This window comes from Festucalex cinctus, chromosome 4 (assembly GCF_051991245.1).
Source record: "Festucalex cinctus isolate MCC-2025b chromosome 4, RoL_Fcin_1.0, whole genome shotgun sequence".
NCBI lineage: Eukaryota > Metazoa > Chordata > Actinopteri > Syngnathiformes > Syngnathidae > Festucalex > Festucalex cinctus.
Genome location: NC_135414.1, coordinates 28,482,704 through 28,500,833, shown reverse-complemented (window position 1 = coordinate 28,500,833; position 18,130 = coordinate 28,482,704).

Sequence of the window (18,130 nt, the reverse complement as noted above, 5' to 3'; positions counted from 1 at the left end):
GAGATATCTAAGCATTTTATAGGAGTGTCCTGATTGCTGCAGATGCTTGGGGAACATTTGGCGGGATGCATCCTCTCGATCGGTGGTTCTCAGTAACCCTCCAACTACCACTATAATAATCAACATGAAAATCCGGTAGCATGAATATTCACTACCAAAAAACAAACAAACATTAAGTTTAGAGGAAAAGAGGCAATTTTTGGAATAATGTTGATGAGAAAAACTTTGAATTATAAATGAATGAATGAAAAAAAATATTAAAGAGGGGGGGAAATATGTGAATAAAGTTGTGATAATAGGTTTGCAGGAATAAAGTCAAAATATTACGAGCAAAAAAAAAAAATATATAAATATAAAAAAACACACCAAGAGAAAGACAAGTCCAAATAAAACAACAATAGAGTGGCAATATTCTATGGCTAACATTTGTAACTTATGTGAATAATGTCTACATTTTATCAGTAAAAACTGAAAAATCTTTAAATTCTATTAAAAAAAGACAATTTTACAAGAATGAAGTTGTAATATTACAAGAAAAAAGAGATTAAAATGAACTTTAATTTAACTTTAAAGGGATACGTCACTTATTTAGCCCATTATAGCAATACAAAGTTCATATTTTGTCTATAATTAATTTGATACTTTCATTATTTTTCACGTACAATTAGTACCTTTAAAAACACATTTTGCAACTTGCCGTCGACTGAAAATGACATCACAAGGGCTCAGGTGACCAATCACAGCTCACCTGTTTTCTAGCTTTGGTCATGTGACATTCACAAGCTGAGCTGTGATTGGTTACCTGAGCCCTTGTGATGTCATTTGTAGTAGACAGCAAGTTGCAAAATGTGTTTTCAAAGGTACTAATTGTACATGAAAAGTAATGAAAATATCAAATTTATTATAGGCAAAATATTCATATTTGACTGCCAAAAATGTCTAAATAAGTAAAGTATCCCTTTGTATGTCACTGTAACTTTATGCCGTTTAAAAATGACCACGTTACAGTCCTAAACTTAGAAAGAAAAAGAATGGTCCAATTAAAATGTAATTCCCACCTAAAACCATTTTAAAATGCAAATCTCTGAAGCAAGTTCAGTACAACTGAACAATATTTAATGATTCTTTTGCAGAGCACTAATGTTACTAGTATCATACGTTGAGAGTCACTGCTCTAGATCCCTGCAGGACGTTCACAGCAACACGGGAGAAAACGTCTTGTTGCAATAAACATCCTGCCTTTCAACACAATTAAGACGCTTTTACATTGCTGTAAAAAAAAAAAAAATGGTACAAAATGACCCCACGTGTGCAATTTCCAAGTGTATAAAGTGAGAAACACTCAGCAGAGGTTTGTTCTTGCTTCGTTAATAGCGCCTGCGGCCAGCTGACTTTGTGTACGGGCCGCGTAAACACAGTCGCGGCAAAATGGACGTGCTGCTGAGTGTGTCCTGACTGGAGACAGGCAGCGCGTTGTCGCGACACCGATGGACACACCGGCAACATGTCGATGAGGAAGCGCGACCCCGAAGGAGTTTGATTGACTGATCGATCAGGCGGCGAATGCTCCACGTTGAATCCGTGGCATCGATATGAAAATATTGATGCTAATGTTTCACCATTTGTACCCACGGATGTGAAACCAATGCTCATATTAGTCAAAAGTTATTGTTAAGTGCGATATTGACATAGATGCAGTACATCAGAATCAGAATCATCAAGGATGTAAAAACTCACAAGGAATTTGTCTCCGGTAGTATTAGCTGCACTAGCATTGCAGTAACAAGTAACTTAGTCCTGTCGTGCTGACCAATGATAGCTGTGCAAGCGACGTGACGTCATCAAGCTAAGACAAAGTGACCAGTAGCACCTTAATTACCATAAAATGACAACTGTGAAGATGATGCAGATAATCATTGCAACATTTGAAATGAGAAGTCATAGTGAGTGACTATATTGCTATCAGAGGTGGATATAGTAACAAACTACCGGTAGTTACTTGGTTGCAATTACTTCAGTAACTTTTTGGGGAAATTGTATTTATCATATTGTTGAAAATGCAACAAACGTTTACATGAATATATTTGTTAAGAAGAAACTTTTTCGCCATTACATTAAGCCACATTCCATTCACGACTCGCATTATTTATATATTTATTACTGCTTGTGTAATAACCTTATTTATTGATTGATTGAATTATTATTATTATTATTATTATTATTATTATTATTATTATTATTATCATTACTATTATTATTATTATTATTATTATTAATTCAATCTCTGGTGTAATAACCTTATTGATTGATTGGAATATTTATTATTATTATTATTATTATTATTATTATTATTATTATTATTATTATTATTATTATTACAAATTCAAGCTCTGGTGTTGTTTGACTCAATTTCACTAAAAGAAAAAAATGGACATAAGTATTTTTCACATTTTTCACATTTCGCAGTGATGATTTATATTACATGATCATATGTGGTATAGAAAATGGATGGATGTACTACAAAAAAAAAAAAAAAGAAGAATAGCTATCTCACAATTTGCCCTGAAAAATCGCACACAGGGGGCACAGTATGAAGCTGGAAAATTTTCCATTGAATTAACCTATATTCCATATTCTGTGAAATAAAAACAAACATATATATATATATATATATATATCTTTACAGTGGAATGAAAATGAAAACAATCTTAACTGTTGGTGGCACGATTGTTTATCTCGATCATCAACGACCACTTGGCGGTGCGATTTTAGTGTTTCATGTTAGCGGGGCAGCTTCATGTTTTTTTTTGTTTGGAGTTGTGGACTCAATATCGTGGGCGTTTGGGAAAGACGGACAGCTGGTCAGACAGACAACCACATGGTTCTCGTTTTGACGTCTGCTAATTCCAGGGAATCAATCCTAAATGACACCTGTGGGATACACAGGGCGAATTTGCCTCTGATGTCGATTGTGGTGCTTTGCAGATGAAAGACAGTCAAATAAATAAAGCTTGCGGCAAAGCCGGCAGAGCTCTCTTCTTGTCCACGCCGCCCCAACGAGCATAATGGGATACATGCTGACACCCTGAGCTGCACTCCTGCTTATTTGGAGAAATATATGTGGCTAAAGGAGCAAGTTACCTACTGTAATGAGAAGACTAATGATCAGGAAGCAATTCTGTTCCTCGTCACACTCGGCTGATGCCGTTTTAATGCCCCCCAAAACACTTCGCTGAATTAACCTCAGCCGTATCAAATAGCGACTTAAACTCCTCCAATCAATCTTTTCATCAGCTTTTGTGTCTGCGGGCTGCCTGGAGTAAGAATAGTAATGGTAAGACAATACCGGCTTGTCTCATCCTGGCTGGGCTCACGTAAACTAAGCTCCTGTTCGCCAGAGCGCCGCCCACAAAATCGCGACGAACATCAACGCAGTTGGGATGGCGAAAGCCAACAATTTTAAACCCAACAATCGCTTGGTTTGTTGTCTCTGTGGAATTAAATTAGTGTTGTTCCAATACCGTTTTTTGGCCCCCGATACCGATGCCCAGCTTTGCAGTATCGGCCGATACCGATACCATACCGATACTTACGTTTTTTTTTCCCTCAACATGAAAAAGCTGTCCTGCTATTGGTTCAGAGCATTCAAGGGCCAATAGGATATCTTAAATCGGCATGCAGTGAACATGTGACATACAAGTGTGTGTCGTGCACCAGCAAGACACAAGATGCATGCATCCAAAATACTATATTAGTGTTGGAATTAATGGTATCGGCATGTTACTTGTGAGTACTCGCCGATACCGATACCACTGTTTTAATGCAGTATCGGCACCTCTGCCGATACCAGTATCGGTATCGGAACAACACTAAATTAAATTCATCGCTGTTTGTTTGTGAGTGCACACGACGCACGTACAAATCGGGGCATTTATCAAGGTTGGTGCCACGGCGCTGATTTGTTCCCATTTGCGGTTGACTCCCGTCTGACGCACGTCAACAAATCACAGCCTGAGGTCTGGCTGGAGGCACATCGCACTTTGTCTGCGTCTCCTCCACATGACCCCCACGTAGATGCTGGGTGGACCCAGGTTAGGACATCGCTCAAGGGGCTGTGTTTACATACAAACAAAAACATATTTATTGCATGACTATATACACTACTGCAGTCCAAAGGTGTGTTTTAGTGATAATTTTGTCGACAGTGGCCACCAGCAGTGCCGCCTGACCCAGGGGCTCAGGGGTGATAAGACCACCATAACTCTACTTTATCCCCGCCGCTCATTATCTACCTCCATCCCAGATCTGCTTTGAGCCTTCAGGCAAGGCCGTCTTCGGTCCTGGAGATTAGTTTGGAGACACACGGGATCAGTTGAACTAAAACCAGACACTTGACATCTTCTCTCTGGTGGAGAAATGGGTAAACGTTTAATTGGAGGTCACGCTGATGATGAATAACCACTGAATTCCAACATCTAATAGGCTGACGAGTGACTTCATTTAAAAGTAAGTTAACTGAGTTTTTATTGCAATATTCTTACGTTTATGACTTTATCTTTTCGTCGGCTGCAGTTTACTGTATGTAAGCATGAGCGGTAGAGTAATTTGTAGTTTTAAAATGTTGATTCAAACTCCTTTAACAGTGCAAAAACACGTCTGCTTAATATGAGATAAAATACACTTTTCTTGGTGTAAATTTACTAGAAAGAAGTGAAATTATCTGCTAGTGCAGTAAGATAATTTGACTTACTTCGGTTTCTTGAAATAAGAAAAATGAGAAGCTCTATATTAATCTTAAAATGAGCTTTAAACACGTATTCTAAGCAACAAATCAAGAAAATTAATTCTTAAAATAAGCTGTATGCACTTATTCTAAGTAACAAAACAAGCAATTAAATCTTAAAATAAGCCATAAACACTTAATCTCTTTTGTTTTTTAAAAGCGTAAATCACTACTAAAACAGAGCATCAAGTGTCACACTTTATTCGTACTTTAGGTTGACTGTCAAGCAAGGAGATGGCACCATTTTTAACTGCATTTGGTTTGAGTCAGCCTGGGATCGAACCCACAACCTCCATGTCTGAGGGTAGACACTCCACCACTAGACCACAGAGCTGTTAGGCTGCCATATGAGCTTAGTAAGTATGACCATGAAATCGCTTACAATAAACATCAAAATTAACTAATTTTAAGATTTACAAACTACAGTAAGTGAGAAATGAGACAAATAATCTTAAAACAAGATTAATAATCTTGGAAATTCTGCTCTTGCAAAGTATATAATTCTCAAAACAAGACGAAGAAGACTATGGCTTGATATAAGCATTTAAGTCTAGGTTAGATATCAGATTTTTTTTTAAATTTTTTTTTTAGTGAACATAGACTCTTCGAGCATTTTAGCTTATTATGCGTGAAAATTAACTAATTTCAGGATTTACAAACTAACTAAGAAATAAAAGACAAATAATCTTAAAACAAGATTAATAATTTTAAAATTCTGCTCTTGTATATTAAATAATTCTCACAACAAGATCAATAAGGCTTTATGGCTTGATATAAGTGTTTAAGTCTAGCTTAGATAGCTTAAATTTGCAGTGAATAAGTTGCCTTACAAAAGGGTTAATTATATTTCCTGGTGACTGCTGATACTCCCAACCAACAGAGGGCACCAAACCAAAGTTGACACAGGTTAGAAACTTCCTAACATGCAGCAACAGGAAACTTCAATGGAACACGCCATACCTTTATAATGGGTCTCTGGTTCTGTAGATTCTGGTTTTGGCTGAGGAACTTTCCTTTTCTTTCTGTGCTGTTCTTTTCCAAGCCACCTTTAGCGCCAGCCTTGACAAAACAATTTTAACCCAAATCCTTTGAGGCAAGCAATATTTAAAGGCCCAGTCTGCCAGTTTCACTCAGGAAAATTCACTTTTTAAATACAGGATTTAAACAAACAAACTACTTCTCAATTTACAGATCTGGGCTTCTCTTAACGTGTGGTGATGATTTTGTCCTTTAAAGTAAGAGGCCACCGATGAAGTTAACAGATCTACGTGAAGAAGCTCGAGTCCAGAAGCAAAAGGAACCACTGGAGACTAAGCGAGGAACAAGTAAGACACCATTATGTTATAAAAAAATAACTTACCGGTGAATATTAGGCAAGATCATAATAGTTATTTTCATAGCACAACGTTAACGGCATTTGGAAATAAAATGCCAACTTCATGTTAGGTAAAGACTACTGGGAGTCAGTTTCCATAGCAACATACTGTAGTTTAGCCTCTTAAGTGATTTTCATTGTTGACGACTACAGTTTGAATAATTATGAAAAGTTTAATTTATTTTTGACCGGATATAGAAAGGTGTGTTGTCAAAGTTAAGAGGCCTGACTTTCTAAAGAGGGACTTTATTTTTGAAGGCAGTCACGGCCGAAGGTTTAAGAACACCGCTTGACTCCAGTTGTGAATGTAGGTCATTTACACACGTTCTCACTTAATTGCTTTCAGCTCATTATGGTTGAGTTTAGAAATGTAACAGAGGATTTTGGATGAATCAGTCCAGCGTGAGTCAACTTTTAGCGGCTTTAGTGCCAGCACTTTTTTTCCAAGTGTAATTTCGCAACATTCATTTCCATTATCATTCAAATGCTGCTAAACATTAAATTGGGTCTTGCGTTATCACATCTATACCTATACAGGGTTTATTTCCACAGCTGGACACCTAAGTATGTAGAGCACGGGTGTCCAAACTACGGCCCGGGGGCCATTTGCGGACCGCCGTCCATTTTTTAGTGGCATGCGACATGTGCTAAAAATGGCATTTGACTCAGTTCAAATAAAATAAAAACCAAAATGTTTGTAGATGGTCAAAGTAAGAAGGGAGGGTATCGAAAAACAGGTGCTATTAAAGGTTATTTTAGTTAACTAAAACTAACGAAAAAAATAAAATATAAAAAAAACAATTTCGTTAACGAAATAAACAAAAACGAAGATGCTTTTTCTTAAAAAAACGAAAACTAACTGAAACTACATTTTATGTTTACAAAACTAACTGAAATAAAACTATAATTATAGCAAAAATGTCCTTCGTTTTCATCTTCGGTAATTAATTTAATGCATGAGGCTTTGGGGATGATTTTAAATGTGACTTTTAGTATATTTATTTTGATATAAACTGTAATAATGACGTCGCGCCCATGGTGTTTTTTAAATGTTGCGCATGAGTAATACACATTAAAAAAAACTAAAACTAATACTGAAACTAACTAAACTAAAGCTAAGCATTTATTAAAGAACTAAAACTAATAAAAAACTAACAGAACCACCCTGAAAAATAATTAAAACTAACTTAAAAAAAAAAAAAAAACTAAAATGAAAAATTCCAAGACTATAATAACCCGACTGCCATATTACAAATAAATTGGTTTATATACTGTAGCATTTTTCTAAATATGCAAAAGCACAAATAAATTATTTGTACAATTTTTAAGACAAAACACAATTTCTCTTCGTAACATTATGTGGCCCTTGCGTCCTTCTGATTTTCTGTATGTGGCCCTCAAATGAAAAAGTTTGGACACCCCTGATGTAGAGCCTGCACAGAGGGTGAAAATATTTGAGCTATGCCACAACAATGTGACGTGTTTTTAAGTATGCTATATATACACACACACACACATATTTTATGGCGCTAGTAGAATGTGGAACGAAATGAACCACTGCTGTAAATACACAGTTTCCAAACCATGTTTTTTTTGTGCATTTCACAGTTATATTGCAAGGTTGTTATTGCTTCACCAAGCCTGAAAATCAATAGGCCCGACACAAGAGACGGACCCCACACAGCGTTGATCTCTTACCCGACCCCAAAGCCCGTGCTCCAATTTTGTGTTAAAACATAGACATCCTGTAGTTTTTTTTTTTTCCTCCCCCTTTTGCTTCTCATTTGGTGAACGCCAATGACGGATTCTCGGAAATTGCGATAAAATGATTCATCATTGAGCTGACCTTTACCACATGTACTCTCTCGATTTTGTTCCAATGAACGAAAGAGGAGAAGAGAAGAGTGGCACGTAGACGCGCAAATTTCTCGTTTTAATTTCTCAATTGGCTCTTAACTTTGGGGGTCAAAGGTGGGCTTAAAACAACAAGCTCTGACAAGATAAGCACCCGTGTTTCTCTCCCTGCAAGTCATCCTATTACCGTCAATATGTAAACCTCTCAAAGGACCTGTACACACGTGTAAACACTCACGTGCACGCTTGGAAAACACCGGTGTGGCTGCCGTCGCGGCAAAACACAAACACACTCGACACCTCCCCGTCTCCGTAGTGTTGGAAGATGCTCAGTGTCACCTGACAGCGCACTTCTCATTAAGGATCTTTGTTTTGACCTTGATGACTTGTGTGTATAGTGATCTTTACTTTGTCTATCAGGGTACTCATTACACTTCGCTCAACCAGAGTAACGTCTTACGTAGAAGGTGCTGGCATCTCTGTGGGCGCACATTTGTTTCCATATTTTTAGACTGTTAACTCATTTGCTCCCAATAACGCGTAAATACGTTTTTTTTTAAATGTTCTAAGTGTCCCAAAGACGTATTTATACGTTTTTATTTATTTATTTTTTTTTAATGCTAGAGCATACAGAAGGCTTTGATGCAGCCTCTCAACTGCAAAGAACGGTTGCAGAAATGGTAGTTATTACACAAACGGCCAGCAGGTGGCAGCAGAGCAAAGGAGATCAACCAGGGCCATGTAGAGAAAAAGCTAAATTACTTACAATTTTAAATAGATTTGTGAAAAATGATGAAACTTAGCTCTCTTCTAATGCTAATTGCTGCAAAACGGAAACAGATAGAAACATACTTTTTTTTTTTCCTGATGAAAGAGAGACTTTAATTTTTCTTTTGATAGGTTCCATGCTTTTATAGCAATAGAACACAATATTCTGTGGGCCTTGCAAAATCAGTCAAAATCCAGTAAAACAGCCCGGAGCGAATGGGATTTCTTCTGTGAAAATGGCTGGGAGTGAATGAGTTAAAAAGGCGAGCAGCAAGTGTGTCATCATTGAAGACATTTTTTTCCCTTTGTTATTTGCTTTTCAAAATAAGTTATGTTTTGTGGCACTTTTACAGAAGCTTAGTGGTTTAAAAACATGGCACTGTAAACGAAATAAATTGTCAAACAGGAGTTTGACTTGATATTTTTTTTGTACCATTTAGTTACATAAACATGATCTATAAACCATGCAAAACTTTATTATTGATGAAAATACACTGCGAGTCTGATGTACAGCGTTCCCTCGTTTTCCGCTGGGGTTAGGTTCCAAAAAATACCCGCGATAAATTGAATCCGCAAAGTAGTTAGTTTTATGTTTTACATTTATTATAAATGTTTTAAGGCTCTAAAACCCCTTGCCACACAGTTTATTATACATTTTTCTCATCGAGGCATTTACATTTTCTCACATTTCTCTCTTGTTTAAGCATTCCCAATGTTCAAACCTTCATACATTATTGTAAAAAAAAAAAAAAAAAAAAAAAAGCATGCAAAATTCCACAAAAAAAAAGTCTTCGAAACAGCGAAAATATGTCCTCCTTTTTGACTCTTATATTTTAAGTCACTGATGAAACTCTTGAAATGACTGTGAGGGACACATGTAGATGATGTGACTAGAATGTGGTCGAAGGATGGATAAGGCAGGAATTTCCATAAGAATACATATCTTCAGATGTTTCTTATTGAGCTTTGGCATTACTGTAGTCCTTCAGTTCTTTAGATTGTTAAACAATAGCTTCGAATGGTGGACTAGCTTTAGCTTGACTGTGGTTTCATATGAGAGTGACTAATGTTAGTATTTGTCACATGATCTTTTTGTTTTGGTATCTTTAAGTGCTATTTTGTGGTTTTAATTTTGTTTTTTTGGCCAAGGATTTGCTTCTTCTAGATACTGATTGTGGTGTAGCTTGTAGAATTACGACCAATGCAATTTAAGACTGTTCCACTTTGACTCAGTTTTGACATAACAGAGTTTATGACTTGGCGTTCGACTGTGCGATCATGTGATCATTTGTGGCTCTTTTATGTACAGTATTTTACTGACCGCTAAACTATAACCCAGCGGAAGGAAGACGGCCTGGAAAAAAAAAAGGCAAAGAAAAGCCGGTTTTGTTGTAAAGCTAAAAGGTTATCACCAGCTATTTCATTCGATCTCTGAACAGTTAAGAGATGATAGCCACTGCTAAGTGTCACTTGGATCAGTTTGAAACAGATTATTTTGAGTAGAATGCAAATGAAATATTCAGAGTTGTTAACTCATAAAACCTTTATATACTATTATATAACTATAACCTCTCTTACCTCTTTGACTGCCAAAAACGTTTAATAACGCAAAGTAAAATCACGATGTATGCCGCCATAAACGTTAAATGACGTCAATAAGTTTTTGATTTTATTTTTTTTTTCTCAGTGCAACATCTTAGTGTAGCGCTGCCCGGTCAATGGGCTGTGGAATCAAAAACACGAACTATAGCCAGCAGATGGAAGCATTGTATCTTGTCGTGCGAGCAAAGCTTTTGTCATATCAAAGTTTTTTTTATTTTTTTTTATTTATTTTTTTTATAATGTGTGGCAGTAAAAGTTATTTCTATTTGCAGCATTGCAGCAGGTGATACGTAAGTTATTGTGGGAATACTGAAGCATTGAATTATGAATACGTTATTGCGATTTTTTTATTCTCCACATTTTTTTTCCCGCAAAACCACTCCCACATAATACTTCCAATTTACACGGTTCAAATTTGAACAAACTTGAAAAATTTACGCCTCCTGGGATATATAAATTGTCTGATTCCACATTACTTACAGTATTTGATAAGTTTTAGGTTTAATATCAACTTTTCCTCCATTCATTTCAAGTATCACTTTCCACGCCCACTTCCGTACATATAACTTATCATTATTACCAGCTGTCTGATACTGCTTGGTGGCACAGTTGGTAAAGTGCATTGTCCAGTAATTAGGAGGTCATAATTTATCTCTCAAGTTACTTCATAAGCATTCCACATGCATTCAAATCTTAGCATTTAGCTTTCAGCATTCCAACGCAATTTCACCAGAAATTGCACTTAAGCTAGTTTTGTAAGTTATTTCCTTTTCTTCATGTCTGATAGGACTCTTTAATGTATAGAGAATACCTGTATACTGTACAACTTTCTCCTTATATTGGTGTTTCTTAATTGAAAAAAAAATAAAAAAAAATGCATCTGAAATAAAATCTGTCACCGACATCTCTACAGTTAGCCTACATTTTTTCTGTGAGTCAATCATGGCCGCTTAAAAGTCCTTGGGTTCCACCCAGGTGTCTCTCATGTCTCAGTGTGATGTTTGATGGTCTACTTGAAAGTTTATATGAACATTTTAAATCAATTGTTATTTTTGAAAATAGTCAAACAAGGAGATTTAGTCAAATTCCAACTCCTGTTCTTTATAAAGCACTGGAGCAATTTTCTGCGACTGTCTGTCTTAGTGAAGGACTGTTATATATTTTTTTTTCGCACAAACGTTAGCCAAAAACCCCAAAACCAGACTCAGGAAAATGTCAACGATACATCTGCAGAAAGTTGCTTCATTAATGTGTTCTTCGCCTGCTCCTGTGTGGGTGAATTTTTTTTTCTGCCACAAGTTTGATTGCTGTTTTTATAAATCAGATCATTTGATGCATCTAATGTCCTCTCACCATCTTCTCTGTGTGTGTTCCCCCCCCCCCCCCCCCCCCCCCCCCCTCATTTCAAATTTGTCTCCATCTGGACTCAAATGTCATTTCTGCAAATAATTCTCATGATCCTGCGGGATTTGCTACTGATTCTGTCTGCTCCCTGCGTGTGCGGTATGAGCAACCGTTTGCAACTCGCAGGCATCGCTGCTAATCCGCACACGAGCGAAAGGTCAGATTGCTCATGAGTGCGTGCGTGCGTGCGTGCGTGCTTGTGTCTCACCGCGCCATTCGATGTTAATTAGGTTGAGATATGTTGCAGGCCAGCGTGTGATTAAACGCAGTAGCTTGAATGTGAAGCTTTACAGAGACGCGAGGAAGCAGTCACGAAAGCCATCTCGGCGTGTGTGCGTGAGCCGTCACTCCTGACTTGGCTGGAATGCTCCCTTGCAAGTTGTGCCCTTTCGCTGAGCCCGGGCTTTATTAATCACCCTCCACAAGGCCTGATTTCTTGGCCTCCCGCTCCACGAGCGCGGCCTTGACACAGGAGCGCGCCGTCCAAGAGCTCCGAGCTTTTCTTTCCCCACTGCATGTGGTTTCGCATGCGTGTCAGCGCAAGGGGAAGGAAAGCAGAATTGACGTGTGTGGTTGATGGCGAGGGGGGGCGGGGTCGAGGGGGAGGAGGGTACGCGGCAGCCTGAACTGGCAGAGCCGATAAGATGGGTCAATCCAAATGAATGGGGGTCAGGGCTCGAGTGGTGTCATGGACCCAGTCTGGCTAAGAGAGGGGGGGGGGCACACGGGGTCACTGAGTCAAACAGGGTGTGTCGACGTACATTGTTAAAGGTAGCCCGACCTGAAAAGCGCTCATGTCACAGTGAAAGTATTTTCTCACAATTGTGCCTCAGAAAGTGTGCACTCATGGCTTTTCTGCGGCGACATTGTTAACATACAGTCGGCAACTCCATCAACAGACTCTCCACTTTATTTGGTACTGTACAAGTATTAAACACAATATCGGTTACTGGATTTTTGGCAAATAACAGCGAAGCATTAACCTGGCAATAGCCAGATGGATATTACCAGAGGTGGGTAATCCAGGTCTAGAAAGTAAAAAACCCTGCCACAGTTTGGCTTTAGCCACAGGTGCATCTAATCAACCAGCAGGTAAAAAAGTTACTTACCAATCGGTCAAGTAGATCCTCCTGTGGCTAAAGCCAAACTGTGGCAGGGTTTTTACTAGGGGTGTGAATTGCCGAGTACCTGACGATTCGATCCGTATCACGATCCATAGGTCACGATTCGATTCGACACCGATTAATCCCGATACGAATTTACAAGTCGATTGTTGCGATATTTTTACTCAAATTTAGAAAATACCATTCAGTAAACTTATACATGTACACTGTAAGATTAGTATGAAAATGTATTATTATCTTATAACTGTGAGCCACTGTATGTAACAAAGAGGTTTAACGACATTTTTCATATTTGAACAGCATTGAAATAAAATATTAAGGCTAAATGTTCCATTAATATAACATTCTTCCATGCTTAAGGTGTGAAAGTTAGACGTTTTGTTGAATATTTTTCCATCAAAAATGGATGTTAAAAAAAATAGATTCGGCTGCCTATTGAATCGATTCGAGAATTGCGCGCTGTAGTATCGCGATATATTGCCGAATCGATTTTTTTTAACACCCCTATTTTTTACTTTCTGGACCTGGATTAGCCACCTCTGGATATTACATACAATAAAGTAAGGTATGTTTTTGGGGGGGGCGACGAAACAGAAATCATTTTGGAATTAATTAAAGAAGTGAATATTAATGCAATTTCAGATGGAAAACAACAAACGCTACGGTTTATTAAGAATCACAAACTCAAACTCATATGACTTACTGGTGGGGATCACGGTGTAATACCGCCACCTACAGCGGCGGAGTCCCCTCTCAATCGTCGCAAAAGAATAACAGATGGAAACGGGCATACTATAAGTTGCATGTCCGTTTTGCACATTTTCAGTAAATTTGCTAAAGAAATGCGAAATAATTGGATGGAAACCTGACTAATTTTTCCATTCAGCCAATCTAATTTCCTCTTACACGGAGCTTTTGTCTGAGCGCGCTCGTTACCAGGCAATTCTGACATTGTGACGTTGCAGCGGTTTGTCTTGGCCGCTACTCTGTAGCTATGGGCGACAGATGTTAACAGCATGTGTGTGTTTCCCAATTAAAGCATTAATCCAAATCAACCCCAAAATGGTCGCACACAGTGCAGTGATGAAGACTGAGGCCCCACTATTTCCCCTTCCATCTCTTCTCACTTTAATTGTCTCCATCACCTCTTCACTTGTTCGGCGCAAGACGCCTCCATCCCTCCCTCGTTCCCTCCTCCTCCCCGCCGTGATTACTCACTCTACATTCCTTCAAACTGGTCGATGTTAAATGTGGAAAAAGTGAATATGCAGAATAGGACGAAATAGTGACGCTCCACTCTGACGGCTATTTGACATTTCCAACATTCCAAATTGTTTTTTGGGGGTATTTTCTTCTTCTTTACTGCAGTTGCGTTCTACAGGATATTAACTCATTTGCTCCCAATAACGTGTAAATACGTTTTTTTAATGTTCCAAGCGTCCCAAAGACGTATTTATACGTTTTTTTTTGTTTTTTTGTTTATGCTAAAGCATACAGAAGGCTTTGATTCAGCCTCTCAACTGCAAAGAACGGTTGCAGAAATGGTAGTTGTTACAAAAACGGCCAGCAGGTGGCAGCAGAGCCATGTAGGGCCAGGCCATGTAGAAAAAAAGCTCAATTCCTTACAATTTTAAATAGATTTGTGAAAACTGATGAAACTTAGCTCTCTTCTAATAATAATTGCTGCAAAAGGGAAACAGATAGAAACATACTTTTTTTTTCCTGATGAAAGAAAAGACTTTAATCTTTCCTTTGATAGGTTCCATGCCTTTATAGCAATAGAATACAATATTCTGTGGGCCTTTCAAAATCAGTCAAAATCCAGTAAAACAGCCGGGAGCGAACGGGACTGCGAAATGTGAAAATGGTTTGGATTAACTGCCTATGGAAGGCAAACCTCTAAAAGCCTTGATGCTAGCAGGTGTATCGTATAGTCTTGGTACTTTTTGGGTTACAATCACATCTCCCAACTCATCCCGCAGCCCACCCACTCGCACACTGATACGCACTCTCGCACATGTCCGAGGCCCAAACATCCTGTTGGCGCTCACACTAACTCATCATGTGTACAAACAAATGTCTCAAGGAGGCAGCACATGCTTTGTCCAACGACACCCACCTGCGGAGGTCAAACGGTTCACAATTTGGCTAGTTAGCAATTTAGCTTTGAATGTAAGTTAATTCATTTCTGGTTTCGGTTGAATTTAGTGAGTATGATTTTTACTATCGAGAGTCCATAGACTTATCAATTTTCCCGCAATTTTTCTGCCCAGCCAGAGATCGGTGTAATCAATCACCCAAGCACTTAATGCAGTAATGTCAATCTTCGGTTAGCTTAGCATTTAGCGTGGCTTCTCCGTATTTTCTCGGCATTCCTTCGTGAGTATGACACTTGTCATAAATGTTTTTTATTCGCCGCCATGCATGCAGGCAACGATTACTGACTTAGGAGCAACTTTGCAACGTGTTTAGGCACACTAGTAGCTTGCCGAAGCTGTTGCTAGCGAGCTGCTTCTGCGTAAGTAGAACGACCTCCGATGTAAACCCAGCGGAGCTTTTTTGTCTCGTCTCGTGTGGTTCTTCTTTTACTCTCTTTTGATGGTTGTCTCGACTTTTTAGTCTGGGTTTTGCTATTTAATGTGGTAAAATTCATGACAAAATGCAAATTTTGACCCGCAAACTGTGATTCACAACCACTTATTTCGAGCTATGTAAAAAAACAAAAAAACAATAATAAATTAACCTGCAGTATGAACGTAGCTTTTGATAATGACATGCGAGTTTGACCTCTGGATTTTTGTGCTAATTTGGGTGAAGATACCGCCCAAATATTTACGTTAAAATCCAAATCGTATGACTACAGGACTACTCAACATTAGCGGTTTCCCTGTATCAGAACATCCTGTGATGGGTGACTGAAAATTGCAACCTGCAAGGAGTGCTTCGGATGTCTTCTCGGTTGGTCAGGCTGAACTTGGCCGCCATGTCGTTGGACATTTTTCCGTGTCAGGCCACAGGAGTCAGCGCAGCAAGAACCAGCTGCTGAGGCTCATAGCCCGGCCTCTAATTAAAACAGTGGAAAATGAGATAACTCGGCAGATCCATCATGGCCGCCGTGGGCTGTCAGAGCGCTCGGGGGGCTGCCACCCACCGTATGTTTACATCAGGCCCACTCGGCCTCTCTGCTCTCAGGGTGTTTTGAGAGTCCCGGCCTGATTTCTCTAATGGGCCGAGAGGTTTTTTTAGCCTCCTTCCACCCTTGCTCGCCGCTCCCCCCCCCCCTCGCCCTTCAAGTGTTCTTGATGGAGTTGACAGAGGCATGAGGTGGCGGCACCCCCGTTCCCTGCTCCTATATTTCCCACCCACTCCGCCTTGTTAGGCCTTCATTTATTAGGCACTAATGGAAGCTTGGGAGTGCTGTGATGTCATGCGGTGGTGCATGGAGAGGACAACTTTTTTTTAAATTTTATTTTATTTTATTTAAATCTTCCCTCTCCCTTTTGCCAGCAATCTTTTGCTTCCATTTGTTGCATTTACTTTTTATTAGGGATGTTCGATACCACTTTTTTTCAGACCCTCAGTACTCACCGATACCGATACCAACTGCCGATACCAGTAGTACATTTTGACAAATAAACCCCCCCCCCCCCCCCCCCCACTAAAGGATATTTTTAATAGTGTTTAACACATTCACTGCCAGCCCTGCAAAAATGCATTATTTGATGTCTTTTTCCGTCAATGGCAGTCAATGAGTTAAGATGAGATGTAACCAAAATTGACGGATTTTTAAGCAAAATTTGCCTTTAAAAAAGAAAAAAGGAGAAAAGGATGCTGCAATATAATCACAAAATATATTGGCACATTATGTTTAACACATTCACTGCCAGCCCTGCAAAAATGCATTATTTGATGTCTTTTTCCGTCAATGGCAGTCAATGAGTTAATAGTGATTAAAAATTTTAATCTGATTAATCACACTTTTTAGTTTTGATTAATCACGATTAATCAGTTAAATTACTTGCGTATTCGCCTAATATAAAATAAATACAAAATACTCTAATATTTTGACATTAACGCATTTTATTATCTGAATGTCATTTCCAAAAATTGATTAAATGCGGTTACGTTCAAGGCTCAAGCGCGGTCAAAAAAAATAGTGCGATTAATCTGCGTTAATACGTGATTAATGCGACAATTTTTTGTGATTAATTTATCTATTAACGCTTTAACTTTGATAGCCCTAATTTTTAAACAAATATATTTCCTTTAATTTTGACAAAAAAAAAAAACAGCACAGTCACTTTTCAATAGTCTTAACGCTAAAAAAAACAAACACAAAAATGCTCTTTTAGTTTAAGATTCACAATTTTAAAGTATTTCCAAACCGGTGAAGTTTTGGTGAAAAACTGCTGCAAGCTAGCTAGCGCCACTTACAGGCAAGGAGGACTCACTTAACGTCCTCCCCCTCTGCCATCGCTCGCTTGTACTCGTCTGCGTCACGAGTACTCGAGTACTTGAAAAAAGGCTGGTATCGGTACTCGCCCATCCCCACTTTTTATTTTGCTTGACCGTTCACCAATGAGGCGGTTATTAAAGTTTTGTGAGGTCGTCTGCAAGATATGATGCCAGCCGTGTAGATCCACCACACACCAGGGGGGTCAAGCAATCACGTACGGACGGAGAATTGCAACATGCCCGTCTTGCCCAGCCGGTGATATACGAACTATTTTGACAGCTGCCTTTTTAGAAAAGAGGCTCAAACTAGCAGCGTGATTAGTTTCAGGGAAACGCTGTGTTCGTTCTTGCCGGATAATAGTGGCGTGTTCAGCAAATCTCTTTCGGACTCCCATGCCAGCCCCGCTAATGATCTTAAGGCCTCTTCCACAACTTTTGCCAGCACGCTGGAGAGGAATCCAGCCGCTAGCTCTGATTCCTCCCCATATTCAGACAACAGAAGCCTTTACACTGGAAGGAATGTGGAGGTATTGAGGTGAAGGACTCAGCTGGGGACATGTTGGAACGTTACAACATGTGGGTTTGTGATCTTTCCCTCTTTTTTTTTTTTTTTTTGGTAACAGATTTTAACATGTACCTTCTTGGACCAAAGTGTCATGAAACTTGTCAAGTCACTTTGGCAAACTGTAATTAACAACCTTGACACGTTTGTCCATTATATACAACAGTTGTGTCCAAACTACGTCCCGGGGGCCATTTGTGGCC